Genomic DNA, 12,500 nt, shown 5'->3' with positions numbered 1-12,500 from the left:
GACGTCCAGCTGCTCCACCAGGTGGCGTCGTGGGTTGAAAACGCAGCGACCAGCGGTGGAGAATTGCAGTCCCAGGTACCGGAAGGTTTCACCCACACGTAGGGCGGGCACGGTGGCGTTGCCCGCTTTGAAGGTAACGTCGGCGTCGACCTTCACCTTCTTGTCGCGCCCAGACGCGACTAAGGCGAGGGTGAAACACTTCCGGGCGTTGATCTGCAGCCCCAGATGGGCGAGGGCTGCGACGGCTGCGTCGATGAGGGACTGCAATCCCCTCGCGGTCGATGCAAAAAGCAGGACGTCATCTGCGAAGGCCGCAGCGTTAACTCTGCGACCAAGGATCCGAGCTCCGATGTGGGAGGGAAGTTGACTCAAAACATAGTCCACCGCAAAATTGAAAAGGAGGGGGGAGAGGGGGTCACCCTGACGCACACCCCTAGCCGGCTGCAGGGGCACGCCCACGTCGGCGCCGCCCGCTATCACCGTCGTGCTACCCTCGTAACACCTTTCGACGTACTCAATAAAGCAATCCGGCAGGCCATGAGCCCTCAGCACGGGGCGGAGGGCGGCATGGTCCACCGAATCGAACGCTTTAGAGACGTCGATCGATGCCACAAAAACAGAGCGACAGGAGCGGACTGCGTCGGTGAGAGCAGTGTCCAAGATGAAGGTGTTTTCCAACATCCCATCCCGGGGGATGAATGCCCGCTGACGTTCGTCCACAGCACATGCACGCATCAGGCGTGACGCGAGAACCTTGTGAAAGGTCCGCGCCAACACCGAGCAGACCGTAATGGGGCGAAAGTCAGCGGGGGATGTTGGTGCAGCCGTTTTGGGGAGAAGTGACGTCCGGGCGCGAAGCAGACGCTCAGGGAGGGCGCGGGCCAGGAGGAAGAGGTTCAAGAGTTTCACCAGGACTTCATGCGGCAGGCGCCGCAGCTCCGCTGGAGTCAGGCCGTCCGGCCCGGCTGCCGATCCCCTGGGCGGCAAGGCAGCAGCGACCTCCTCACGTGTGACCGGCCCCCATAGGCACTCAGGAGCGACAGGCTCCGAGTGCGGGAGAAGGCGGTCACGAATGAAGCCGGCGGTGGAGATCGGCTTCTTCGTGAAGAGGTCCGCCCAGAAGTCCAGCAGACCGGGGATGTCGGGTGGCGGCTGCAGCAGGGTGCCGTCCAGCAAGCCGCGCACGCAACGCGCACGCGACCTACGGAAGGCGTCCTGTGTCCGCGCATATTCCCAGCGGCGCCGCTTGCGCTTCTGCAGCGGCGGGGCGGCAGGCGGCCGCTTGGATGGTTGGCGCGGCCGCTGTGTCCTGGTGATCGACCTCTCCCCCCTGGACCCGACCGACGCAAGGGCATCCGGGAGCATGCCCAGGATGACATCGGGCGGCGTGCCCCGCCCCAGACCAATGACTCGATCCAGGGCAGAGAAACGCTGGGCGGAAGCAGGTAGCCCCGCCAGATGCTCCCAGATGGCGGCGTCAGTCGGCCCCTCCGGCGGCGGCCCGGTGGTGTCGGCCGTGAAGTCCTCGGCTGCGTCGACGGGCGGCGCAGCGGCCTCGCCCGCGTCAGGCAGCGAGCTCGCTGCTCCACGGCGGGACGCCGGCTCTTCACCCCGACCGATCTCAAGTGCCTCCATGAATTGGCGGACAAGCTGCTTGTGGGCAGCTTGCCGCCGACGGCACTTGATTGCCTCAAGCGTTCGGTCGGGGAACATCCTGGTAAGTTCTTGATTTACAAAGAAGAACCGGGCGTCCCTCTCAAGGAACAGTTCGGCCTCTGCCTTGGCGAGCGACAGGACTTCTTCCTCCGTCCACCTCGCGCGATGCCTCTCCGTCACGATCTCAGCGTTGGCGGCCGCAGGGTGTTGGCGGCGGCGATGGACCCCGAGACCGTTCTTCGTGGTAAAAGTGCGGTGGCACTCACTGCAAGCAAAGGGAGCTACACAAACTATCGCATTTTCGTTACGGCCGGTTGGCCGGATAGGTGCTGGGGTAGCTGGGGTGGCACCTTCAGCGGAAGGGCCACCATCTCTTGTTTCTTGTCGGCTGCCCCCAACTATAAAGGGATAATGCGAGGGGGGGCTGGTAACCCCCCCAAGCCCCTGGTGCGGTCTTCCACTCTGCGAAAATCAGCGGGCCCACGAGAAGGGGAGAAGACCGCAGGAGAGGAGAGGCTAAGAGGGCTAGGCCCATGTATTGCGCATCACTCTCCCTGTAACTATAACCCAAGGAAGGCACCTCGCAGCAGCAGCACGACTACATCAAGACCGCACTTCGAAAAGCCAAGTCCGGATGCAGCCACACCGCCGCCACTTGGCCACCTTAAGAGAGTCATAGTTACTCCCGCCGTTTACCCGCGCTTGCTTGAATTTCTTCACGTTGACATTCAGAGCACTGGGCAGAAATCACATTGCGTCAACACCCGCTAGGGCCATCGCAATGCTTTGTTTTAATTAGACAGTCGGATTCCCCCAGTCCGTGCCAGTTCTGAGTTGATCGTTGAATGGCGGCCGAAGAGAATCCGCGCACCCGCGCGCCCCCGGAGGAGCACGCTAAGGCGGACGCGGCCTCGCAGCAAGGAAGATCCGTGGGAGGCCAAGGCACGGGACCGAGCTCGGATCCTGCACGCAGGTTGAAGCACCGGGGCGCGAACGCCGCGCAGGCGCGCGCATCCTGCACCGCCGGCCAGCACGAGGCCAACCAACGGCGAGAGCAGACCACGCCCGCGCTAAACGCCCGCACTTACCGGCACCCCTACGGCACTCACCTCGCCCAGGCCCGGCACGTTAGCGCTGACCCACTTCCCGACCAAGCCCGACACGCCCCGATCCTCAGAGCCAATCCTTATCCCGAAGTTACGGATCCAATTTGCCGACTTCCCTTACCTACATTATTCTATCGACTAGAGGCTCTTCACCTTGGAGACCTGCTGCGGATATGGGTACGAACCGGCGCGACACCTCCACGTGGCCCTCTCCCGGATTTTCAAGGTCCGAGGGGAAGATCGGGACACCGCCGCAACTGCGGTGCTCTTCGCGTTCCAAACCCTATCTCCCTGCTAGAGGATTCCAGGGAACTCGAACGCTCATGCAGAAAAGAAAACTCTTCCCCGATCTCCCGACGGCGTCTCCGGGTCCTTTTGGGTTACCCCGACGAGCATCTCTAAAAGAGGGGCCCGACTTGTATCGGTTCCGCTGCCGGGTTCCGGAATAGGAACCGGATTCCCTTTCGCCCAACGGGGGCCAGCACAAAGTGCATCATGCTATGACGGCCCCCATCAACATCGGATTTCTCCTAGGGCTTAGGATCGACTGACTCGTGTGCAACGGCTGTTCACACGAAACCCTTCTCCGCGTCAGCCCTCCAGGGCCTCGCTGGAGTATTTGCTACTACCACCAAGATCTGCACCGACGGCGGCTCCAGGCAGGCTCACGCCCAGACCCTTCTGCGCCCACCGCCGCGACCCTCCTACTCGTCAGGGCTTCGCGGCCGGCCGCAAGGACCGGCCATGACTGCCAGACTGACGGCCGAGTATAGGCACGACGCTTCAGCGCCATCCATTTTCAGGGCTAGTTGCTTCGGCAGGTGAGTTGTTACACACTCCTTAGCGGATTCCGACTTCCATGGCCACCGTCCTGCTGTCTTAAGCAACCAACGCCTTTCATGGTTTCCCATGAGCGTCGATTCGGGCGCCTTAACTCGGCGTTTGGTTCATCCCACAGCGCCAGTTCTGCTTACCAAAAGTGGCCCACTTGGCACTCCGATCCGAGTCGTTTGCTCGCGGCTTCAGCATATCAAGCAAGCCGGAGATCTCACCCATTTAAAGTTTGAGAATAGGTTGAGGTCGTTTCGGCCCCAAGGCCTCTAATCATTCGCTTTACCGGATGAGACTCGTACGAGCACCAGCTATCCTGAGGGAAACTTCGGAGGGAACCAGCTACTAGATGGTTCGATTAGTCTTTCGCCCCTATACCCAGCTCCGACGATCGATTTGCACGTCAGAATCGCTACGGACCTCCATCAGGGTTTCCCCTGACTTCGTCCTGGCCAGGCATAGTTCACCATCTTTCGGGTCCCAACGTGTACGCTCTAGGTGCGCCTCACCTCGCAATGAGGACGAGACGCCCCGGGAGTGCGGAGGCCGCCGCCCCGTGAAGGGCGGGGAAGCCCCATCCTCCCTCGGCCCGCGCAAGGCGAGACCTTCACTTTCATTACGCCTTTAGGTTTCGTACAGCCCAATGACTCGCGCACATGTTAGACTCCTTGGTCCGTGTTTCAAGACGGGTCGTGAAATTGTCCAAAGCTGAAGCGCCGCTGACGGGAGCGATTATTCCGCCCGAGAGCATCCCGAGCCAACAGCGGCGCGGGTCCGGGGCCGGGCCAGGTAGGTCCGTCATCCGGGAAGAACCGCGCGCGCTTGCCGGGAGCCCGAGCGCCCAAAGGGGCGAATCGACTCCTCCAGATATACCGCCGGGCAGCCAGCCAGGACACCGGGGCTCTGCCCAACAGACGCGAACCGAGGCCCGCGGAAGGACAGGCTGCGCACCCGGGCCGTAGGCCGGCACCCAGCGGGTCGCGACGTCCTACTAGGGGAGAAGTGCGGCCCACCGCACACCGGAACGGCCCCACCCCGCGGCGAGTGGAAAGGCAACCGGACACGACCCCGCCGCGGATTGCTCCGCGCGGGCGGCCGGCCCCATCTGCCGAGGGCGGAGGCCTGTGGCCGGATGGGCGTGAATCTCACCCGTTCGACCTTTCGGACTTCTCACGTTTACCCCAGAACGGTTTCACGTACTTTTGAACTCTCTCTTCAAAGTTCTTTTCAACTTTCCCTCACGGTACTTGTTCGCTATCGGTCTCGTGGTCATATTTAGTCTCAGATGGAGTTTACCACCCACTTGGAGCTGCACTCTCAAGCAACCCGACTCGAAGGAGAGGTCCCGCCGACGCTCGCACCGGCCGCTACGGGCCTGGCACCCTCTACGGGCCGTGGCCTCATTCAAGTTGGACTTGGGCTCGGCGCGAGGCGTCGGGGTAGTGGACCCTCCCAAACACCACATGCCACGACAGGCGGCAGCCTGCGGGGTTCGGTGCTGGACTCTTCCCTGTTCGCTCGCCGCTACTGGGGGAATCCTTGTTAGTTTCTTTTCCTCCGCTTAGTAATATGCTTAAATTCAGCGGGTAGTCTCGCCTGCTCTGAGGTCGTTGTACGAGGTGTCGCACGCCACACCGCCAGCCGGCTGTGCACGCTACCGAGTAAGTACCGGTATGCGAACCGCCAGGCGACGGGCGCGCATCGCACGTTTCAGGAGGCGCGGCCGGCCCCACAGGCGGCCGCGACGCTCCCAGGTCTGCGAAGCGGGGCAAACGCCGCGCGCTTCAGTATACGTAGCCGACCCTCAGCCAGACGTGGCCCGGGAACGGAATCCATGGACCGCAATGTGCGTTCGAAACGTCGATGTTCATGTGTCCTGCAGTTCACATGTCGACGCGCAATTTGCTGCGTTCTTCATCGACCCACGAGCCGAGTGATCCACCGTCCTGGGTGATCTTTTCTTAGTTTCCACTGTCTCTTTCAAGACAGTTGCATAGGCGGGACGTAGGCGTGTGGCGGCCCCTGTTCAAGCGTTCTGTGTCCAACGGCCTCACGGCCGATGGGCGTCGTACGGCTCCACACCGGAGCGGACAGGCAGTCGGGCGAAAGTCATTCAAAACCGGCGCCAGGCGCCAGGTGCCGCAGGCCAGCCGCTCCAGCGCTTCAGCGCTCGTACCACACAACATTGGCGTTAGTTTTGAGAAGCACGCGTGGTTCCGCACGCGGCGCACGGCTACTGCGAGCCGTACAGGTAGCGTGTTGCGCGACACGACACGCACATCGAACGACATGCAGTCTAGTCGGTAATGATCCTTCCGCAGGTTCACCTACGGAAACCTTGTTACGACTTTTACTTCCTCTAAATGATCAAGTTTGGTCATCTTTCCGGTAGCATCGGCAACGACAGAGTCAATGCCGCGTACCAGTCCGAAGACCTCACTAAATCATTCAATCGGTAGTAGCGACGGGCGGTGTGTACAAAGGGCAGGGACGTAATCAACGCGAGCTTATGACTCGCGCTTACTGGGAATTCCTCGTTCATGGGGAACAATTGCAAGCCCCAATCCCTAGCACGAAGGAGGTTCAGCGGGTTACCCCGACCTTTCGGCCTAGGAAGACACGCTGATTCCTTCAGTGTAGCGCGCGTGCGGCCCAGAACATCTAAGGGCATCACAGACCTGTTATTGCTCAATCTCGTGCGGCTAGAAGCCGCCTGTCCCTCTAAGAAGAAAAGTAATCGCTGACAGCACGAAGGATGTCACGCGACTAGTTAGCAGGCTAGAGTCTCGTTCGTTATCGGAATTAACCAGACAAATCGCTCCACCAACTAAGAACGGCCATGCACCACCACCCACCGAATCAAGAAAGAGCTATCAATCTGTCAATCCTTCCGGTGTCCGGGCCTGGTGAGGTTTCCCGTGTTGAGTCAAATTAAGCCGCAGGCTCCACTCCTGGTGGTGCCCTTCCGTCAATTCCTTTAAGTTTCAGCTTTGCAACCATACTTCCCCCGGAACCCAAAAGCTTTGGTTTCCCGGAGGCTGCCCGCCGAGTCATCGGAGGAACTGCGGCGGATCGCTGGCTGGCATCGTTTATGGTTAGAACTAGGGCGGTATCTGATCGCCTTCGAACCTCTAACTTTCGTTCTTGATTAATGAAAACATACTTGGCAAATGCTTTCGCTTCTGTTCGTCTTGCGACGATCCAAGAATTTCACCTCTAACGTCGCAATACGAATGCCCCCGCCTGTCCCTATTAATCATTACCTCGGGTTCCGAAAACCAACAAAATAGAACCGAGGTCCTATTCCATTATTCCATGCACACAGTATTCAGGCGGGCTTGCCTGCTTTAAGCACTCTAATTTGTTCAAAGTAAACGTGCCGGCCCACCGAGACACTCACTCAAGAGCACCCTGGTAGGATTGCAACGGGGTCCGCCTCGGGACGCACGAGCACGCACGAGGCGCGTCGCACGCCTTCGGCTCGCCCCACCGGCAGGACGTCCCACGATACATGCCAGTTAAACACCGACGGGCGGTGAACCAACAGCGTGGGACACAAATCCAACTACGAGCTTTTTAACCGCAACAACTTTAATATACGCTATTGGAGCTGGAATTACCGCGGCTGCTGGCACCAGACTTGCCCTCCAATAGATACTCGTTAAAGGATTTAAAGTGTACTCATTCCGATTACGGGGCCTCGGATGAGTCCCGTATCGTTATTTTTCGTCACTACCTCCCCGTGCCGGGAGTGGGTAATTTGCGCGCCTGCTGCCTTCCTTGGATGTGGTAGCCGTTTCTCAGGCTCCCTCTCCGGAATCGAACCCTGATTCCCCGTTACCCGTTACAACCATGGTAGGCGCAGAACCTACCATCGACAGTTGATAAGGCAGACATTTGAAAGATGCGTCGCCGGTACGAGGACCGTGCGATCAGCCCAAAGTTATTCAGAGTCACCAAGGCAAACGGACCGGACGAGCCGACCGATTGGTTTTGATCTAATAAAAGCGTCCCTTCCATCTCTGGTCGGGACTCTGTTTGCATGTATTAGCTCTAGAATTACCACAGTTATCCAAGTAACGTGGGTACGATCTAAGGAACCATAACTGATTTAATGAGCCATTCGCGGTTTCACCTTAATGCGGCTTGTACTGAGACATGCATGGCTTAATCTTTGAGACAAGCATATGACTACTGGCAGGATCAACCAGGGAGCTGCGTCAACTAGAGCTGAGCAGCCGGCCGCCCGGGAGTGTGTCCCGGGGGCCCGCGCGAACACGCAAGCGTCCGCTCAATTATTCTGCAAACAGGAGGAGGCTGAGCTCCCCTGCACAATACACCTCGAAACCCTCTCAGGTCCCGGCGGCGCGCAGCGCCGTCCTAAGTACTTGGTCGGGTTCGAGAGAGGCGCAATCGCCCGGAGTTTGGCGAGTAGACGCTTTAGGTGCGACCACCCGTGCTCCCAACTGAGCTTGCCGCTGCCGACAGAGGCCCGGGAGCGTGCTGTCGTGGCATTGCCGGCGGGAGACAACACGCGCCACCTACGGTGACCGGCAGCTCCAACGCCAGCGCCACAGAAGGACAAAAGCCCCACTTGGGTGCCGAAGCGAACTCTCCCAGCACAGCGCACGCGCCAACACGTCCGCACAGCTGCGATACAAACCACCTGCGAGAACCGCAGAGGCGACCGAGCAGCAGACGGCGTCGCGGCGCCGAGCGCCGGGCGGCGGCGCATCCTCAGCGCACACAGTCCTCAATCGGACCAGCACACTGCAGATGTCCACCGCGCTTCGCACCGGGCCCGCGAGGACCTACTTTGGCCGCACGGCGCCGCGTGCAGGGTGCGCCGGCGCGCAGCTGCGCCGCCTGCCGCCTCCGTCGGCCGGCGCGCCTGCCACTGGCCGCCCCCACCAGCCGGCTGTAGCGCGTGCGCCCACGCACCGCGCGGCCAGCACGCCGGGAGGCCCCCCCTCACCGGCCGGGGACGGTCCCACCCAGCCACCGCCGCGTATCGCTTCACACCCAGATGCCATTCACGTTCGTGGGCATGGTGGGTATCGCTGGAACAACCGGTTGGTAGCTCAACCGATCGTCGCCATCACTGATTCACCTCTAGCGAGAACAACCGCACCACAACGGTTTACCAGTTGTTCATTTGCATAACGTCACCAGCAAACGTAGGCGTCCATCGCCATTTGCAAATTCAACGATTGTTGCATGCCTGTGTCAGGTGTCACGACACACTATGTCTGCCCACATACACGCAACAACATGTGCACGCTTCGCGAACACGTGGAAGGTGGCCCCCGTACGTATGCGATGTCCATTGCGCGAACGACTGTCAACCGGCCTCTGTCGCATGTCGCAGATGTGGAACGCAGTGCACCATGCTATCACGGTGTGTGAGAAGAGACGACTACGTCTGACAACACGCGCCACTACATCAACAGACGGCTCATGCTGATCGCCATCCAGGGCATACCACACTGCAATCCAGCTCTTATAGGGAGACGACACGTAGCTGAGTGCACAACATTTGGACCGCATGGTTCGCCGTTGTTGGCGCAGTCGTTGTACGGTCACATGTACCACGATGTATCATTCAGTACATGAGGACCAATGTGCAGTACAGTGTGTGATTTGGACGTACAACATCAGCGGACAGTTGACACAGGCCGTACCACAGCGTAGGCTAAGTGCTTCGCACATGCGAATGCCAATGAACAACTGCAAATGCCAATGAACAACTGCAAAGGGCATTGAGCATGTACGTCCTGCTGCCATCCACATTACAGTGTATAGCTGCAAGGTGTTTAACATGAAGCGATACACTGGGGACCGGGCAGTGCGAGTAGCAAACTATATTGCGGGGGTTGCAGTTAGGCAACACTACACTAATTTAACGCGTCGTATGACAATTACAGAGCAGGTTAAGGCCCAACGTGTGTTGGGTTAAGGCCCAACGTGTGTTGGGTTAAGGCCCAACGTGTGTTGGGTTAAGGCCCAACGTGTGTTGGGTTAAGGCCCAACGTGTGTTGGGTTAAGGCCCAACGTGTGTTGGGTTAAGGCCCAACGTGTGTTGGGTTAAGGCCCAACGTGTGTTGGGTTAAGGCCCAACGTGTGTTGGGTTAAGGCCCAACGTGTGTTGGGTTAAGGCCCAACGTGTGTTGGGTTAAGGCCCAACGTGTGTTGGGTTAAGGCCCAACGTGTGTTGGGTTAAGGCCCAACGTGTGTTGGGTTAAGGCCCAACGTGTGTTGGGTTACGTTAAGGGGCAATGTGGGTTACGTTAAGGGGCAATGTGGGTTACGTTAAGGGGCAATGTGGGTTACGTTACGGCGCAATATAGGTTACGTTACGGCGCAATATAGGTTACGTTAAGGCGCAATATCGGTTACGTTAAGGCGCAATACAGGTTACGTTAAGGCGCAATACAGGTTACGTTAAGGCGCAATACAGGTTACGTTAAGGCGCAATACAGGTTACGTTAAGGCGCAATACAGGTTACGTTAAGGCGCAATACAGGTTACGTTAAGGCGCAATACAGGTTACGTTAAGGCGCAATACAGGTTACGTTAAGGCGCAATGCAGGTTACGTTAAGGCGCAATGCAGGTTACGTTAAGGCGCAATACAGGTTACGTTAAGGCGCAATACAGGTTACGTTAAGGCGCAATACAGGTTACGTTAAGGCGCAATACAGGTTACGTTAAGGCGCAATACAGGTTACGTTAAGGCGCAATACAGGTTACGTTAAGGCGCAATACAGGTTACGTTAAGGCGCAATACAGGTTACGTTAAGGCGCAATACAGGTTACGTTAAGGCGCAATACAGGTTACGTTAAGGCGCAATACAGGTTACGTTAAGGCGCAATACAGGTTACGTTAAGGCGCAATACAGGTTACGTTAAGGCGCAATACAGGTTACGTTAAGGCGCAATACAGGTTACGTTAAGGCGCAATACAGGTTACGTTAAGGCGCAATACAGGTTACGTTAAGGCGCAATACAGGTTACGTTAAGGCGCAATACAGGTTACGTTAAGGCGCAATACAGGTTAGGTTAAGGCGCAATACAGGTTAGGTTAAGGCGCAATACAGGTTAGGTTAAGGTACGACATAGGTTAGGTTAAGGTACGACATAGGTTAGGTTAAGGTACGACATAGGTTAGGTTAAGGTACGACATAGGTTAGGTTAAGGTACGACATAGGTTAGGTTAAGGTACGACATAGGTTAGGTTAAGGTACGACATAGGTTAGGTTAAGGTACGACATAGGTTAGGTTAAGGTACGACATAGGTTAGGTTAAGGTACGACATAGGTTAGGTTAAGGTACGACATAGGTTAGGTTAAGGTACGACATAGGTTAGGTTAAGGTACGACATAGGTTAGGTTAAGGTACGACATAGGTTAGGTTAAGGTACGACATAGGTTAGGTTAAGGTACGACATAGGTTAGGTTAAGGTACGACATAGGTTAGGTTAAGGTACGACATAGGTTAGGTTAAGGTACGACATAGGTTAGGTTAAGGTACGACATAGGTTAGGTTAAGGTACGACATAGGTTAGGTTAAGGTACGACATAGGTTAGGTTAAGGTACGACATAGGTTAGGTTAAGGTACGACATAGGTTAGGTTAAGGTACGACATAGGTTAGGTTAAGGTACGACATAGGTTAGGTTAAGGTACGACATAGGTTAGGTTAAGGTACGACATAGGTTAGGTTAAGGTACGACATAGGTTAGGTTAAGGTACGACATAGGTTAGGTTAAGGTACGACATAGGTTAGGTTAAGGTACGACATAGGTTAGGTTAAGGTACGACATAGGTTAGGTTAAGGTACGACATAGGTTAGGTTAAGGTACGACATAGGTTAGGTTAAGGTACGACATAGGTTAGGTTAAGGTACGACATAGGTTAGGTTAAGGTACGACATAGGTTAGGTTACGGTACGACATAGGTTAGGTTACGGTACGACATAGGTTAGGTTACGGTACGACATAGGTTAGGTTACGGTACGACATAGGTTAGGTTACGGTACGACATAGGTTAGGTTACGGTACGACATAGGTTAGGTTACGGTACGACATAGGTTAGGTTACGGTACGACATAGGTTAGGTTACGGTACGACATAGGTTAGGTTACGGTACGACATAGGTTAGGTTACGGTACGATATAGGTTAGGTTACGGTACGATATAGGTTAGGTTAAGGTACACATTGTTGTAAGGAAAGGTTTAATGGGGGGCGGGGCGGGGCGGCCGGTTTGTTGATTGTGATTATAGTAAGTGGATGCCTGCGGCATCATCTGATTTGCCACGTCAGGATGCACCTTTGGCTCATGACAGGCGGCGCTCTCATTCCATGCTTGTGGCAGACCTGTGTCTTTCATTCCTGCCATTGTTTGTGTGCTGTGAGAGGAGGCAGTATTGTGATGTTGGGTGCACCCCTGTGTAGGACATGTGTGGGTGTTGGTGGCTTGGCTGAGCAATGGTGGTTGTCGGGTGGGTGGGATATTCTGTTTTCTGAGTGGACCTCCCAGTCTGGTTATGACAGTGTGGATTGTCTAATGTGGCGGAGAGGATGCACTGGGTGTTGTTCCATGCTGGTGCTTACATATTGTCTGTGTGCGTGTTACAGGCAGAGAGTAGTGCGTGATAAGGGTGTGTGGCTGACGTGTGGTTGTGATTGTGAGCAGAGTCTTTCAGCATGTATACGGACAGTTGTATACATTATCTGTATTCTGATGGCTCTATCTATTACTAATCAGCGCCGTGTATACGTTTAATCCGGTTCCAGTCGAAACTGTTGTATCTCTGTACATTAGTGACACGGCGAGCCCGCTATGTAGTTACTCGTCTCGGCAGCTTCCACCGGTGTATGGCAAATGATTATAAGGAATCAGTCTAGTCGT

At 56.5% G+C, this 12,500-nt stretch overlaps 2 non-coding genes and 1 pseudogene across 2 annotated transcripts; all 3 read right to left on the bottom strand.

Annotated features, from left to right (window-relative positions):
* Positions 1-5,203, bottom strand: part of LOC124571601 — a 7,964-nt pseudogene extending 2,761 nt beyond the window's left edge.
* A 188-nt stretch (positions 5,204-5,391) lies between these two features.
* Positions 5,392-5,546, bottom strand: LOC124571591. The gene has a single exon (XR_006971924.1). It is a non-coding gene; the product is annotated as a 5.8S ribosomal RNA (ribosomal RNA).
* A 351-nt stretch (positions 5,547-5,897) lies between these two features.
* Positions 5,898-7,807, bottom strand: LOC124571635. The gene has a single exon (XR_006971953.1). It is a non-coding gene; the product is annotated as a small subunit ribosomal RNA (ribosomal RNA).
* Between the last annotated feature and the right edge of the window lie 4,693 nt (positions 7,808-12,500).

Source organism: Schistocerca americana, unplaced genomic scaffold (assembly GCF_021461395.2).
Source record: "Schistocerca americana isolate TAMUIC-IGC-003095 unplaced genomic scaffold, iqSchAmer2.1 HiC_scaffold_177, whole genome shotgun sequence".
NCBI lineage: Eukaryota > Metazoa > Arthropoda > Insecta > Orthoptera > Acrididae > Schistocerca > Schistocerca americana.
Note: the sequence above shows the minus strand (reverse complement) of the source record. Positions and strands in the feature narration are given on the sequence as shown.